The sequence below is a fragment of the Sinocyclocheilus rhinocerous genome, unplaced genomic scaffold, assembly GCF_001515625.1.
Source record: "Sinocyclocheilus rhinocerous isolate Xijiao unplaced genomic scaffold, SAMN03320098_v1.1 scaffold3323, whole genome shotgun sequence".
NCBI classification, from domain to species: domain Eukaryota; kingdom Metazoa; phylum Chordata; class Actinopteri; order Cypriniformes; family Cyprinidae; genus Sinocyclocheilus; species Sinocyclocheilus rhinocerous.
In genome coordinates this window covers 294,268-299,611 of record NW_015662926.1, presented here as the reverse complement: position 1 = coordinate 299,611, position 5,344 = coordinate 294,268, and the positions used below count along the sequence as shown (strand labels likewise).

At 37.8% G+C, this 5,344-nt stretch overlaps 1 pseudogene; it reads right to left on the bottom strand.

The window, feature by feature from the left end:
* Nucleotides 1-3,310, bottom strand: part of LOC107728376 (uncharacterized) — a 15,685-nt pseudogene extending 12,375 nt beyond the window's left edge.
* Between the last annotated feature and the right edge of the window lie 2,034 nt (nucleotides 3,311-5,344).

Below are 5,344 nucleotides of genomic sequence, written 5' to 3'. Positions count from 1 at the left end.
TTGAAAATGATATTAAAATAAAACGAATTTAAAAATGCAAAACTATAATAACCTTGGCTGTAACTGCCTTAAAGAAATTTACCGATGTTAAACATTTAGTCACGTTCCGTTGAGTTTGGAAAATTCTGCACACAGTAATCATCAGAATATCTCTTCCCCTGTCTCTGAAAATATCCGGATTTTGAAATCATCCCGCGGACGCTCATTTTAATAGGCATTTAAGTCAACTAGATGATTACGGCACATTGACAAAATACATAACCAGAAATAACTGAGCCGTATTAATCAAAACGGAAGTGCGTCACGAGGCTCAATGCAAGTAGTCCATTGATTCTCTGTAGGCCATACTGGGTTAACACCATGCTTTTCCAGTTAGGGGGATAGGATTGTTTTCCCCACGCTGACTCACGCCACGACCCCAGCTATGATGGCTTTGCCCTCAGACAAAACTATTTGCTCTCGAACAAATAGATTAATGATTAAATATCAACAATTAGATATACCCAAAATGAATTATATCTCACGTTTAACCACTATAGAGACATCAGAGCCAGTGGCAAATTCCAGAAGAGCTGGCGGAGGAAAGGCTGTTCTTGGCAGGTTCATGAGCGCTGAACGGCCACTGACGGCGCTGGAGCTCACATCTCCGAATACATTGAAGCCAATTTTCAAATAGGCATTATCTTTATTAACAAACCGCATATTTGAAGTCTAAACAACTACGTTCTCATCTAAACAAAAAACTCCTAAAACTACATTCTGTGACACAACAACTGTAGTATTTCTAAGATTTTTAGTGGATTTCAGGCATTCGCCATGACACTCACTGTGAGAATGCTAAAGTAGTGCTGCAAGCGGAGAGATACAAATGGTGAAGCGGTTCCCATGGTAATATTGAGTGAATATCTCATGCTTGGAAAGACCTCTCAGCCAATCAGATTCGAGGACCAGAAAGAACTGTTGTATAAATTAAATATACTTGAAAGCAAAGTGAAGAAAGCAGTTGCTAGCAAGCAGCAAGTTCAAACTAGACCAACGTTTGGGATACGGTACAGTCATACCACTTATTACACGGCATTTCACCACATAAATAATTATTGCGATAAAAGATATTGATATAAGATGAAACTCTTTTAAAATCGTATCAGTTTGTTAGTTATCTTATAATCAATTACAGTGTACAAAACAATCGTCTAAAAATGGCAGCAGCTGTCCCTGTGTACCAGAGAATATTATAATATGATCATGTTATTATTTGAAGTAATAATAACGATATCTTGTCATAATATTAACATAATAAATGAAATATATATAAAATGCAAAACTATTATAAATGGTCTTTGTAATATGATTCTTTTACACCAAAAACTAATAGTTTTATAATCGAAAACTATTGATTTATTGATCAAAATGCCTAAACTTTTCGACTGGTCTGAAATTGTGTGTACTCTGACATGTTGCTTGTGGGAACTAATAAACAAAATTAAAAAAAATAACAAATAAATATATAAATGAGTGTAAACTAAGGTTTCTAGGTCTTTACATGTACAAAGAGCTTTATGTACAAACAAAATGTTTTGTACTGCAGTCACAGCTATATAATTTCACAAAACAACTGAAAAAAAATAGTCAAGTTTAAATGGAGCAATATCTGATCTGGTCAAACTTTTAATTAGCTTTAATTGTTATTAACTTTTAAATCTCCATACTACAGATTAATGGAGTTGTAGGCCTGTATTTGTTTGCCTTAAAAAAAACTGCAGTGTAAAAATAATTTTACTGTTTATTGCAAGATTTTTGGTTACATCCATTGAAATTAGAACCATTTCTGTACCTGATTTTGTTTATAAGTAGGTTTAGAGCACCACTTTTACTTTACTTTAAAAGTACACTCTGGTCATTTGTCCTTTTGCATTTACATAACAAAACTAAATCTGGCTTATTAAGGTTTTTTTTTAGTCGGTCAAAACAACAGCTACTTGATCATGCAACTTATTTTTCAGATATATGTCTTGAAGGACTTGTGATGTTGTGATGTACTGATATTAATGTGCTTTTGAGCAACATCCCCTTCCCACATTGCAATTAAAGAAATTAATAAATAAATATGCAGGTAAAGTCATCCAAGCAATAGCTTCTGTGTAAATCTTTTTCTTATATGCCTGTATGTTTGCTAATATATCTTTCACGAAGTTGCATTTAAGGTTTCATTTTGAGCACATGTGTCACTGTAACAATATCCAAGTTTTGCTTCCTTTTTCCTAAAAGTCATGTCAGTGATTTTTTTATATTTAGATCCACTTGCTCTGTGCCTGTGAGTACTTTTGCTTCCTTGTGTCTTGAATGTCATTTTACTGATTCTTTACATTCCCAATCTGCATTCAGATCAGGGGCATTTCTAATCTTTCCTCAGACCATCAAAAAATAAAAATAAAAAAAATAAATAAATATATAAGATTCTGGAGGACACATAAGTCTGAAGTAGTGAATTTTGGTAAAGGGGTGCAGAACCAGTAGTTTTTTTGTAGGCAAACATCAATACCTTAAATTTTATGCGAGCAGCTATTGGTAGCCAGTGCAAATTGATGAACAGAGATGTGATATGTGCTCTTTTCGGCTCGTAAAAAAGACTACTGTTGCTGCCGAATTCTGGATTAGTTGCAAAGCCTGGACAGAACTAGAGCTTGAATAAGCAGTTGTGTAGCATGTTCTGATAGGAAGGGCCTGATCTTCCTAATGTTGTATAAGGCAAATTTGCAGGACCGGGCAGTTTCCTGTTTCCCAGTTTCAGTCAGGTTCCTGGCTGTCCTGGAAAGTGTTATGGTTGATGCGCCTAGTTGGATGGAGAAATTGTGATGGGTGAAAAGTGGTGGGTTGGCTGAAATCACAAGCAGTTCTGTCTTGGCAAGATTTCTTGGCAAAAAATGTCTGTTAGACATGCTGAGATGCAAGCAGCTATTGTCAGATTATCGGGATGGAATTAGAGGTAAAGTTGAGTATCATCAGCATAGTAGTGATATGAAAAGCCATGTTTCTGAATGACAGAACCTAGTGATGCCATATAGATAGAGAGGAGAAGTGCTCCAAGAACTGAGCCCTGAGGCACCCCAGTAGCTAGATGTTGAGACTCTGACACCTCACCCCTCCAAGATACCTTCAAGGACCTATCTGAGAGGTAAGACTCAAACTACTAGAGTGCAGTTCCTGAGATACCTTTTGCCATGAGGGTTGACAGGAGGACCTGGTGGTTAACCATGTCAAAATCAGTGGACAGATCCAGTAAGATACGTTTTGAAGATTTGGAAGCCATTCTTGCCAGTCTTAGGGCTTAAACAACCAAGAGCAAGGAAGTCTCAGTTGAATGTCCACATCTGAAGCCAGACTGGTTGCTGTCCAGAAGGTTGTTTTGTGTGAGAAAGACTTGCCGAGCCGAGACTTGGTTGAACGCAACTCATTCAAGTGTTTTTGCAAAGAAATGAAGAAGAGATACCGTTCTGTAGTTTTCTTAAAGTGCAGGGTTAATAGTGGGTTTCTTAAGTAGTGGGATTATCTGAGCCTGTTTAAATGCTGAGGGAAAGACACCACTGTGAAGGCATGTGTTAATTATGTGTGTGAGTGCTGGTACAACTTAAGGAAAAATGGCTTGAAGGAGATGAGATGGAATAGGATCAAGCGGACAAGTAGTAGGATGATTGGAAAGGATGAGTTTGGAGACTTCTGCCTTTGAGAGTGGAGAGGAGGACTTGAGCGAGAGTATATTCGCTGGTAAGATGTTTGACAGAAAATGTTTTAAAGAGCATGCAAAATTTAGATGAATTATTAATTTTGTTGTGATAATATGTTCTTTTAGCAGAGAAGGAAGAGAGAAGTGACTGATACACATTGAGGTCAGTAGGATTTTTTGATTTGCACCACACCCTCTCTACAGCCCTGAGTTTAGAACGATGCTCATGAAGAACATCAGATAGCCAAGGTGCAGTGGCGACAGGGACGGATTATAACACAGCTATGCCTGGGGCACAGACCGATTTAAAGGCCCACCTTGTTTGAAATCACGCACTGTGATTCATTCAGCTGGGCCCCCCTCTGGTCTACTGCCCGGTAGGCCCATGCATTAATCTGTCTCTGAGTGGCTTGTGTAAATAAGGTCCAGTTGGTTACCTGATTTGTGAGTAGCCGCAGTTAACACTCGCTTGAGATCAAAAGAAGTTAGCAGAGTGTGGAAGTCTGCAGCCTGAGGTTTATCTAGGTGGACTTTGAAGTCTCCAAGCATAACCAGAGGAGTACCATCCTCAGGGAAGTTTGAGAGCAACACATCTAACTCCTCCAAGAAGTTACCTAGCGGACCTAGGGGGCCGATAAACAAATACAAAATGGATTTTAAGAGGGTGGGTAATAGTAACTGAATGTGATTCAAAGGAGGTGTTGACACCCATGGTAAAGGATTAATTTCCAATCATTCAAAATAAGCAGACCAGTACCTCCACCTCTTCCAGTCAGATGGAGGGTGTGGGAAAAAGATAAATTTTTGAAGAGTGCTGCAGGAGTAGCAGTGTCCTCTGGTTTGACCCAGGTCTCTGTCAGGGCCATGAGGTTGAGCCTTGAATGACTTGTAATACATGAAATAAAATCTGCTTTGTTTACTGCAGACTGGCAGTTCCAGAGATCAATAGGAGAAGAAAGTAGTGTATTAGCAGACACAGGCAAAATGCGCAGGTTGTCAGGATTGTGGTGCCTACAGTGTGTGATTTGTGGTTTGTGAGTGTTAGTAATAATAGGGATCTGAAAGTTCATTGTAAAGGTCAGTCATAAAAACTGAAATGCATGTGAAACAAGCTGCTTTCAACATCTGCTGATTGACTGCTTCTCTCAAAGAGAAACTGACAAGGCACATGATACAGCACGATACCAAACACTACTTCAATCATCTATATATATATATTTTAGCAATAGCAATTGTCAATGGACACGGCAAGAGCGCATAAGTGTTTTGCTTAATGTCAGTTTTCTGTTTTGTTGTTTAGAATAAATATCTGCTAGTAGGTTAGGATTAATTTGTTTACTGCTTATTTGAGTTTTAAAAAATTGCTAATTGTGCATGTTGTTTGCCGTTAGCTGTAATCACTGGTGTATAAAGTACCTGAAAGCCATACTCAAGTAAAAGTACAGATATCTTACCAGAAAATGACTTTGGTAGAAGCTGAAGTCACCGTTTAGAATATTACTTGAGTAAAAGTCTTAAAGTACGTGAGATTTATTGTACTTAAGTACGAAAAGTATTTTTTTTTTATCTTAAAGGGGTCATATGATGCGATTTCAAGTTTTCCTTTCTCTTTGGAGTGTT